This window comes from Mus pahari, chromosome 2 (assembly GCF_900095145.1).
Source record: "Mus pahari chromosome 2, PAHARI_EIJ_v1.1, whole genome shotgun sequence".
Lineage (NCBI taxonomy): Eukaryota > Metazoa > Chordata > Mammalia > Rodentia > Muridae > Mus > Mus pahari.
The window spans coordinates 108,554,164-108,565,685 of NC_034591.1; the positions used below are offsets into that span (position 1 = coordinate 108,554,164).

The 11,522-nt window shown below is 50.4% G+C and overlaps 1 long non-coding RNA gene across 2 annotated transcripts in view; it reads left to right on the forward strand.

Annotated features, from left to right (window-relative positions):
- The first annotated feature begins 515 nt into the window (after positions 1-515).
- Positions 516-11,522, forward strand: part of LOC115063425 — a 16,922-nt gene continuing 5,915 nt past the window's right edge. For both annotated transcript variants that reach the window (XR_003843302.1, XR_003843303.1), the window contains exon 1: positions 516-588. This is a non-coding gene — a long non-coding RNA (uncharacterized LOC115063425). The remainder of the gene's footprint in view (positions 589-11,522) is intronic.

The window sequence follows — 11,522 nt, forward strand, 5'->3', positions numbered from 1 at the left end:
AGAAGAGGGAACTGGTACCTGTGCTGCTGTGCTGTGAGTTCCAGCCCTAGACCTGGCCCGGCTTCCCACCACTCACTCCCACAGCCTCCTGCCCGGGCTGGCCATTGTCTTAATAACTCCTTCCACACCAATTCTATCCCATAATGGTCTCCTAATGCTTCAGATCTGGTGCTTATGGATCACCTCACCCTGTGGTCACCCCACACATATGATTACTCATTTCTCTGCTTTTTATTTAGATTTGCTTATTTGATTTCATGTATGTTTCATGTATGCTCATATTTGACTGTGTTGAGTGTTGGGCTGCATGTATGTCTGTGAACCACATGCATGCAGAGCCTTCAGAGGCCAGAAGGAGGCATTGGATCCCCTGGAACTGGAGTTCCAGATAGTTGTGAACCATCATGTGGGTGATGGGAATTGAACCTTGGACCTTGGGAAGAGCAGCCAGTGCTCTCACCTGCTGAGCCATCTCTCCACCCTCTGTTTACTTATTGTTCCTGCCGCTGGGTTTACTCTTTCTCCCAGCTTAGTGCTTGGAGCCGTCCACGCTGCACCACACTCTCCTGACCAGGTCTTTGGGTGCCGGTAAGTACACTTGGCTTCTGGGTAAACAACAAGAGTGTGGAGGCCAGGCTGCTAGCGTGGGCATGCCCAGCTTCCACCCTGCCAGTGTTTACCAACCAGATGACTCTGTTCCACATTCCCGCAAGCCAGGTGGGCACCCTGATCCCACTTGCTCCGAGTTCTCGGCAACTTGGGGCCATCTTGTATCGCAGCGGATATGCCTGGATTTCTTAATCTTTAAAAACAGTATTATTTTACATTGCAGTGCTCCCTGTCCTCGATGCATCCCTTCAAATAGCCAGAGGAAAGGACTCTATCGGCTGAACGTGGGGACAGGCTCAGTGGCCTGCTTCTGCTGTGTGTGTCACAGAAGCCTCCTCTCACCCACACTGTATTCTTCTGTCTCTCCCGCTTTAAGAGATCATATCCAGCACAGGGCAGAAGCACTGAGCCCTTGCCAACACAACAGCTCCAGGTCCTTACGTATCTCATTTACTCATAACAGAGTCCTTGCAACTTTCATGTTAAAAACTCTCCCTGTTATAGCTGAGAATGATGACATTCAGAGAGGCAGAGATACCTAGGTAAAATCACACAGCGAGTGACAAAGGCAGGATTTGGACTCACGGATGTGTGCTAGGTCTCTTAAGGACTCTCTGATTGGCCCTCCGCCTGAGCGTTCATTGTGGAAGCTTGGGGTTGGGATGTAGTTTTTAATTATTTGAAAAAGTTCATATGCATCTGAGTAACATTCTCACTTTCCAGGTAGAGACAGAATCTGATTTACCAGGTACTGTTCTGGTTGTGAGATCAAGATGGTCCCATCCTGACCTGGAGTGAGTAGCTGCTTCCCTAGGAAAGCAGCCAGAGACAGCCATGGGCGGGGCTGGGGAGACCCTGTCAGCACAGCGCAAGAGCATCAAGTGCACAGCATCCTCGAAAATGCCAGGTAGTGCACACCCGCGATGCCAGCACTTAGGAGGCAGAGACAGGAGGCTCTCGGGGCTTGCTTGTCAGTTAGCCTAGCCTAATCCATGAGCTCCAGGTTCTATGAGAAACCCTGTCTCAGAAAATAAGGAGAGTGATTGGAAAAGACATCCAGCGTCAACCTCTGGTCACCACACTCATAGTTGTGCACATGTACAGGCACATACTCACCCACATGAACACATACATACATGCATGCATATACGGCACATAGAACAAAGGTGACCGCTCTTTGCCAGGCATCGACCATGTGCCATGCCGGTGCTCAGGGCTGAGAAGAAGCAGAGCTGGGGCTTGGGATCCAGATAGCAGCAGCTGTCCTGCATGGTTCCAGGTCACAGATTCGCCGCTGACTGTGTGGACCTCGGTGACGCCTTCCCTCACTCTGCTCTGGGGTTCTAAGGGCAGCAATCCAGTGACACGATCCCATCTGTGTGGATTGTTTAAAGGAGCGTGGTCCCCACTTAGGGCTACTAGAGCCCAGTTAACATCAGTGACTGTCATTTACACTAGATATGAGCCATTTCGGGGAGGCCAGGGACACGAAGGGCCTCTGGCCTGAAGGAGATGCCCAGCTCCCGGGCACTGGGCAGAGCCACTCCAATGAATGAAATGAGAGATTTGTTGTTTTCTGCAGCTCCACGGGGCTCTAGGTTCTTGAACCCTGGCCTATGCTTGCCTGCTCTGAGCAATGGCACCATGACCTCTTACCCCATAGCCTCTTTATAGCCTGAGCATCCAGATAGGCCTCTTTCTTCAGCATAGGTGGCAGGGTCAGTGGAAATGGCAAAAGTCAGGGGTGGCTGCTGAGAAGCCAGAGGAGTACTAGCCATCACTGACAGGTCTTCCCTTCTTACTACTACCCTGAGATGGACTTATGGCTAGCCCATCTCACAGATTAGGAAACTAAGGCTCAAAAACCATACCGGCTGGATACCAAGCCAGGGAGAATCCCTGAGGGTCACAGCACAGCCACTTTCCTGAATACCACATCCCTAGTCAGGTGTGGGTAGCTGTGGCTGGTGAGGCAGGTGCTTTGGGTTAGGGGCAGTCAAGGCTTATATTAGTCAGAGTCACACTTTCTGAGCACCCCAGGGATTCCCCTCCCTCCCTCTGTCCCTCCCTTCACCCCTCTCTCCCTCCCTCCCAGGGCTTCAGCTGGCCTTTCTGAAAAGTTGGACGGAGGATACCAGGCTACTCAGCCCCAGCCCAAGGAGCAGTGGGCTGACTGTACTGGGCACCTGGCTGCATGACACACCACAAAGCCTTCTGCTCTCTGGGTTTCTTGATGTCTCGGATGAGGGGATGCGATTTCCCCTTATTCTTATCTGAAGCTATTCAGTGCTGGGCTGGAATCCAGGAGTTTGTGCATGCTGAGCAAAAGATCTACCACTGAGCCACAGCCCCATCTGGCATTTGGGGCTATTGGAAGATGTATACCTGGACCTCAAATGTGGGGATTCCTAAAATAGTTTGGGGATTTCTCTCTGGGGGGTGGTGCAAAACTCATCGCATGGGTAGGTATAGCTCTCAGATTAACCAATGGAAATAGAGTTCTTAATCCCAATGGATTTTCCAATACCCAATAGAAACGTTCCTAACCAAGGTAACAACACTTGGGACCAACTTTGGCTAAAGGGGTCTTCCTTATTTTGCATGGGGCCTCTGTACAACCTGCTAGCTCTGGAAGGGGCAGAGACAATGTCTGCCGTAAGACATTGTGTTCACATTCAGCAGAGAAACGCATGAGAAGAGCCAGGATCTTTGGGGTAGATTTTGGGGAGGTCAGCGGGACTTGGGATCCCTCCAGCCTCCTCCTGTTTCTGATGTTTTGAAGTTGGTTAAGATCCAGTCCTAACAACGTTGGGTGCCAGGAGAAGTGTGATGTAAGATCTCCCTTTATCTGATGGGCAAGTTCCAAGGGCTGCTCAAGCTCCAAGTTCAAGGCTGGGCACTGGTGAATGAGGCCAACACCCAGGGCCATGACAGGCTCCAGACCTCAAACTTTGTGCCATCCCCTCCCATTTGCCACTGCCCCAACTGCACTAACTATAAAGAGCATTCCCCAGCCCTGCACCCATCCACCCAGGATAGGCCCAGCCAGCCTGCAGCTCCAGTGGGGTACCGGGTCCAGCCCTGAAGGAAAAAGGCCCTGTGCTCAGTGAGGCCCATTTCTCTCCTGCCTTCAAATGGGGATCAGGTTTCCTGTTTACTCCAGCCTGGGGAAGGTGTTTGTATCTCCATAGTGGGTGACAGCATTCCCCTCCCCCATTGTACTCTGCCCAGTTGTACTGCCTGCTACAGACTCTTCCCTGTGCCCATTCCCATCCCAGGGCATTTTTATAATCCTCAGGGCCCAGGGCAGAGGGAAAGCAGGGTTTTGTAGAAGGTACGATAGATACTGCTCAGAAAGTAGCTTGGAGCAAAGATGACGACAACATTCCCATTCCGTTTGTCTCTCTCTAACCTATCGTGCAACTTGAAATCAAAGGTCTCAGCCTTGTACACAAAGACATCCGTGGGGAATCCTCACAGGGGCCTAGGGACCTACCAAGCTCTTCAGAGGCTTGTATCCACTAGTTACCAGGTCCTCTGTCCCAACAGCTACCTGACAAAAGTCATGTTCTACATAGGGTGAGAAGATTCCATTTGGCTTCTTGCTAACCCACTAGGGCTAGATGACCCAAGACAAGGTGGTAGCCTTGCTGTTCAGGCAAGACACTCAAGCCCCTGGGAGAGGCAGCAATGTCACTTGGTGGAGAGCAGGGGTGTCAGGGCATAGGTAAGACTTCAAGTACCCAGACACACTCTGTTGGCCCAGGGTACATCACTTACAAATGAAAAGTCAAAAATAAAACTATCTCTGAGTGCCAGAGAGATTAAGGACACAGACTCAGATTGCAAAAGGAAGAGCCGGGTGTGGTGGCACGTACACCTTTGATCCCAGCACTTAGGAGGCAGAGGCAAGTGGATCTCTGAGAGTTCTAGTCTGTTCTATACAGTAAGTTCCAGGCCAGCCTGGGCTGTCCAGTGAGATTCTGCCAGAAGAGACAGAAACTATCATGAATTTCAATTTGACTTTGCCCTGCTGCCCTCTACTTGGTGGCTTCCACCATGCTGCTCCCTCAGTTTGGAACGCCATTCAATCTTACTCAGTGGCCACCTCCTCCAGGAAGCCTCCGAGATCGTCAAGCCTAGGTCACTCCTTCCAGCTCATGACTCCCAGAGCTGAGATTTTCATCTTGGTTTGTGAATGTCTTTGTTTTCTTTCAAGTCACTGCTGTCATCCCATAAACACCAGATTTGAAGCATCATGAGAGCGTTATGGGATAGAATTGGTTTGGAAGGAGTTACTAAGACAACGGACAGTCGAGGAAAGTAAGGGTGATCATCTCATCACCCCATCCTAGGGAAAAATGGAGGGAGGGCCTGATGTGTCTGAGATAGGTTCGCAAATATTTGAGGGGCTGAAAAAAATGGAGGAAGGGATATTGAGTTCAAGTCAGATCGCCAAGAGCCTTGAGCATCAAGCTAAATGTTCTGTGTCCTGGACAGCGCTGGGCTCTAGGAAGTGGCTGTTAGCATTGGGATGGCTGCGTCTGTTCTGGGTGGGTGCTGGGAGAAGCAGAGATGCTACAGTTGGCTGGTGGGAGCAACAGGAAAGGGGAGGGCAGAAGGGGAAAGAGAGGGCTTAGTACCTGCCCTAGCAGTGGCCCATCAAGTTTAATCCCTTGCCCTGGCTTGGGTTAGAATGAGGCGCTTAAACACCACTTGGCAGCTGAGCCCTGCCTGTGAGATTAGTGGGGACTGTGGACGTTGTAGGTCAGCACTCTATCCATATCAATGGCTGAAGCCACCTCGACTTCTTCTCTTGCCTAGTCTAGACTTAGCTCTGGGCTAGAGACAGCTCTCCCATCTTCATGAAACCCTACAGGGATCTGGGGGTAAAGCACAGGACTCTGACCACCTAGTTAGCATGTTTCCTCACATGGTTCTTTCTCCATCCTTCACTCGATAGTCTTAGACCGCGTCAGCTCTGGGTTAGCCCAGGCTCTCATCTTGGGTATTTGCTTGCTTGGTTTGTTGTTGTTGTTGTTGTTGTTGTTGTTGTTGTTGTTGTTGAGTCAGGGTCTCATATAGCCCAGGCTGGCCTCTAATTTACTATGTATGTAAGAATGAGCTTCAACTTGTAATCCTCCTGCCTCCACCTTCCTAGTGCTGGAATCAGATTCCTATTTCACCGAATCTGATTTTCAAAAGGGTTAAGATAATCATTTGCTGCGTGAGCTTCCTGGACCTTGTAAGAAAAAAATGGACTTCTGGGAAGAATGACAAAGGTGTGCTGGTCTGGGTATCCCCCAATTAGGACTTTTCCTACACCCCTAAGGTTGCTGAGTGGGTTTCCTCTCAGAGCCAAGAGGAAGGCAGCTAGAGTCTGCCTTCAAAGCCCCCAAACCACAGGCATGCCCGGAGGTAGTACCTCCAGGCAAGTCTGCTCCCATATTGCTTGGCTGGGCTTGGGGCTGGGGTGCAGCTCAGTGCTCAGTGTGGGGTCTATTTGCCCATCATGCTCCAGGGTTCTCTCCTGGTACTTCCAAAGACAATGAACAACAAAACCGGAGCCTGGACTGCTGGGGTTCTCAGCTCCCTCCAGCACAAATGGCCCCTAGCAAAGCCCCTCTGGCAGGGCTAAGTCTGAGTGTGGGGGTGGGGAGAGACCCGTTGGTGTTTTCTTACTGAATTCTTTCTAAGACACTAAGAAAGAACCCACTGTGTCAGAAGTCTGGGGCTGTGTGAGCCTAAGAATTGGGCCCCATCTCCTCTCTCCAGTTTGAGGGTGGAGGAGCCTGCAGGCAGCTCAAATATCAAACTGAGACCTGGAAGCTGATCCCACTGAGAGATGTGCAGCGGAGAGTAGAGAATGAAGAAAGACCCCCTCTGGCCAAGGATGGAAAAGACAGAGTTACACTCATAAATCAGTGTCCCTGTCTAGGGGCTGGAGGGCTGGCTTATCTCTGAAGGAAGAAAGCATGAGAGAGAGAAAGGCTGAGAACCCAGAAGGAATACTTACACATTTTTCTGGGAACAGGCCTGGGTCTTCTCAGAACTTGAGTGCCATCCTGTTCCCTCCTGCTGTGGCCTGGGGTTTCCCACAATGCAGGCTGATAGGCATTATTATTATTATTATTAAGCCTCAAAGGAGACAGAGGCCAGACAAGGCTGAGTCATGTGGATACAGCTTTTAAGTTTTATACTCGATATCCTCTATGCCTATAGGCAAAACTGACTTGGAGCTGACCCAAAAGGGCCAGGCACAAATCAAGATAGCAGCAACAAGTCACATTGCCCCACTGCAGTTTCTCAGGATGTCTGTAGGCCCCAGGGTCTAGGCAATTGTTACCATAAACTCCATAGCAGAAAAGCCAGTGGGGAAACTGACGTCCTGTCCGGCTGGGTTTGGTGGGCTTTTCAGGTCAGTTGGTTGATTAATTTTTATTTTAATATTTATTTATGTAATTGTTGTCTTTAAAAAAAGATGTATATTACTTTTAATTGTGTGCGTATTTGTATATCTGTGTGTGGGTATGTGCAAGTGTGAATGCAATTGTCCATGAAGACCAGCAGAGGGCGCTAGATCTCCTAGAGGTGGAAGTACAGAAGGTTGTGCACCTCCTGATAGACTGCTGGCAATGGAACTCTGGAAGAACAATGCTGAGCCTTCTCTCCCATACCTCCCCTTTTAAAAAAGTGTGTGTGTCTGTGTGTGTGTGGTATATGGTGTAGGTGTAGTACATGTATCTGGTATATGTGGTATGTGTGTCTGTGTGTGTGGTGGTGGTGGTGTATGGTGTAGGTGTGTATATCTGGTCTATGTGGTGTGTGTGTCTATCTGCTTGTCTATCTGTCTTCATGCCTATGTGCCTGTATGTGTGTGTGTGTGTATGTGGTATTTGTCTGTCTGTGTACCTGTCTGTGTGTGCCTATCTGTGTTGTGTGTATGTGTTTGTGTGTAGTGCATGACATATGTGTAGTGTGTGTGTCATGTGTGTGTGTCTGAATCTGTATATGTGTCTCTGTGTGTGTATCTGTGTGTCTGTCTGTGTGTTTGTGTCTGTGTGTCTCTCTGTGGTTGTATATCTGTGTGTGTATCACATGTGAACAGGAGCCCACAGAGGTCACTGAGGATATCGGATCCCTGGAACTGGAGTTACAGACACTTGTATGCCATGGTGTGAGTGCTGGGAAACCAAACCTGGATCCTCTGCCAGGACAGGAAAGAGTCTTTCTTTCTTTTTTTTTTTTTTTTTAGATTTATTTATTTATTATATGTAAGTACACTGTAGCTGTCTTCAGACACTCTAGAAGAGGGTATCAGATCTGGTTACGGGTGGTTGTGAGCCACCATGTGGTTGCTGGGATTTGAACTCAGGACCTTCAGAAGAGCAGTCGGGTGCTCTTACCCACTGAGCCATCTCACCAGCCCAGAAAAGAGTCTTAACCACTGAGCCATCTCTCCAGCTACACACTCCTTTTCTTAAACCAAGTTATCATGTAGCCCAGGCTGGCCTTAAACTTGCTTTGTAAAGGATGATTTTGAACTTCCGATCTTCTGCCTTCCATTGTCCCCGTGTTAGGATGGCCAGAGGGTACTACCACACTTTTTGTTTTCGTTTGTTTTGGGACAAAAATCTCATTCCATCATCGCCCAGTTGGCGATCCGCCTCAGCACCCCGAGTGTGGGATTCTGGGTGTGGGCCACCACACATAGCTCAGATTAGTGATGTCTAAGCCAAGCAAGGACAAGTGAGACTGGAGGGTACACCGAGGTTTTCCTGGGGAACACTCTCAGGCTATTTTCTTCTCCTGCAAGGTCTCCTTCCACCAGAGGCGACTCCCAGTAAGTCTCACGGGTTCCCGATTCTTTCGTTTTGTTCCTGGCATTCAAGGCTGCTGGGATCTAGCACTTCCTCTCCAAGGCCTAGTCTTCAAGCCCTGGCGACCTATCTACCACTCACTACCCCTTGACACACACCCCCCCCCCAGCCTTCACCTCATCTTCCCTTCGCTAGAACAACCCAAACTGCCCAGAGCAGAGGGCACCCCAGGGAACAGGCCTTTCAGATCAAGACCATCAAGGACAAACAGGGCCATCTGGTCACCCTGCTTTCATCTCCCTGTTCCCGAAGCTTGAGCAGGACCCACTCATTCACCCCCAGAGTCCACAGCTCTGGAGCCTCCCTCCTTGGCACAGACACTCTCCTCTGGACCTGTTGCCTGGCTTTGTGAATCAGAGCCAGTTTTAAGGGAGAAGGGCAAACCTTAGAAGACCCATGAGGACAGGGATGGAGCAGGAAGGAAGCAGAGGGGGATACAGCTGGGATTTGCAGTCTCAGTCTTTTTTTGTTTAGGGTGGCCTTGGACAAGCCACTCACAGTGCTGAGCCCCAGATTCTCCTACTGCTAAATCAGGCTTGAGGTGCCATCTCTTCACAGGCACCAGTCAACAGCAGGTTGCACGATGGAGAGGACCAGCAGTCAGCAGATAGTGGGTCGAAAAACCCACAGCCCAATAGCTGGCCTTCTCCCACACAGTCAGAATGTGGTACCTTGAGCCAGATCGTGGGCTGACATCCCCTTCCCGGGCCAACGTCCCCTCTCTGGGCCTTCTTGGGTAGTAGGGGTGATACTGAATTTGGAGCTCACAGGCTGCAGCTCAAGCTGAGTTCAGCCATGCATCCTTAATAAGCCAATTAAAAGAGTTGAATTAACTGTAGAAAGCAGAAAAGGAGATTTATTCAGTGTGGCCACCTTGGGAAGAGGGACAGAGAGATCCAGAGAACCTCTTAAGTCTCTCTTTGGGATCCTGAAGTAACAAGAAAGTTTAAATAGAGGCCAAGGATGTGTGCATCTAAGCAGCCCTGCTCCAAGTGTGGCCTGCCCCACCACTGACCTACCACTGTCTGGGTTTCCGTCTCACCCTGTATGGTGGTCTGACAAGCTGTAAGAACTGTGAGAAATCTCTTTCTAGGAAACCAATTCTTCTCTGGCCTCACCTTTTTCTTTTCCTAGTATGAGATTCTTGGGGACATTCCCATTTGGGGGGAGTCCATTGTTTCAATAGTCTGGGAGTCGGATGGAGAGACACAAGTGTCTCTTTAGAACGTCTTCATTTCTGCCAGGGCAGTTACAAAGGGACAGCCACCTAGACTTGTCCCCCACGTTTAGGGTGGTCAAGAAAGGTCTGTAGGAGGTATGTCCAAAGAAGGGAAGGAGCCAACCCCCAGGACAGCAATGGCAAAGGCTGTGTGTGGGTCAGTCCCTCACAGATCCATTTACATAGCTTTGTAAGGGACGCTGACAGGAGCCTCATGGCTCCTACTGGGGTGATACACCAAATTCAGGGGTACGAGGCTTGGGATGGAAGCGTGTGCAGCTGGGGGCTCAGTGCTTGGAATTACCCTCTGATCCTGGTGGTACATGCCTTTGTGTTCCCCACATCAGAGGTCACAGATGTGGTCTCCAGCCAGGATGCCCCCTCCCTCATGTAGGGCAGAGAGCTCCACTCTGACCCACCTGGGGATGGTGAGCACATTTATCTGTAATCCTGGAGCAAGAGGCTGCATCCTTGCACCGGGAGCAGAAGTTGGGAAGCTACAGGGACCACTTCCATCCCAGGGCCTGGAATCCAGGTGTCAGCAGAGATGTGGCAGCAAGGGACTGGCCTCCTTAGCTGAACAAGGTTTCTGACCTACCCTTGCCCTGCCCTCCCCTCCCCCAACCCTCTCCCACATACTTGCTCTCTCATTCATTTGCGCATGGAGACCCAGGCTGGGCTCCGGCTCCTGCTTCAGCTTCAAAATGAGTCACGTCCTATTTGTGGCCACAGAACTCAGATACCATCAAGAATCTTTAAGAACATTCTCAAAGGGGACTTGGCCTTTCAAACAAAGGCTGCAGAAGGTCTGTTGGGGGAAAGGGTGGGCCTTTCATTTCATCCTGGCACAGGGTCCCACTGTTGCAAAGGCTGGTAGCAGTGAGCCTAAGTGGTTTACATTGTTGGGGGACAGGGGCAGTCACTGGGCTGCTTCCAGAAGTACAAAGATCCATGGATGGGGGGGGGGGGATCCCTGAGTCCAGGGGAGCCACAGAAAGGAGTATGTCACAGGTTTCCTGACTGTAGATAGGTGTGACTGGCTCCAGGAGCTCCTTGGTTGGTGCAAGCAAGCAGCTGCTCTGTCTTGTCCTCTGACCTTCCCATGAACCCCAGCTGGACACAGTGCTGTCTTTCCTCATCCCCAGCCAGTTGGTGACCGTGGGAAGGGAACCTTCACACGCTTGGCTTGGAGTGTTCCGTGTGCCAGGAGTGAGAACACTCCTCCACTCTCTGCCCTTTGGGTGTCTGTCTTCTCAGGCCTCATCAGGATGCCTGCTTCCTGGAGTAACCAAGTCATCCACAACCACCCAAGCCGGGAAAGACTCTGTGGTGCTTGTTAACTGGGGGTGGGGGTGGGGAGAGCGCCCTGCCGCTTTGCAGAGGACTAGGGTTCAGTTTTCAGCACCCAGATCAGGGGGCTCGCAACCACCAGAGCCTCCAGCTCCAGAGGATCAAACGCCCTCTTCTGGTATTTATGAGTATCTGCACGTGTGTACATATATACAGATTCAGGCGCACATGAAATACATAAATGAGCTTTTTTTAAAAAATGAAGATGTTACTTGAGAATAAAAACTTCAGCCAGAGAATAGCATATTGGTACAGGCCTGTGATCCCAGCAATCATAGACTGAGGCAGGAGGATCAGAAATTCAAATCCAGCCTGGGCTATGTGAGACTGTCTGAAAAACCCTTTAATATCAGCACTCCAGAGGCAGAAGCAGGTAGAACTCTGAGTTGAAAGCCTGGTCTACCAAAGTGAGTTCCAGGACAGCCAAAGCTACATAGTAAAACCTATCTGAAAACAAAACAAAA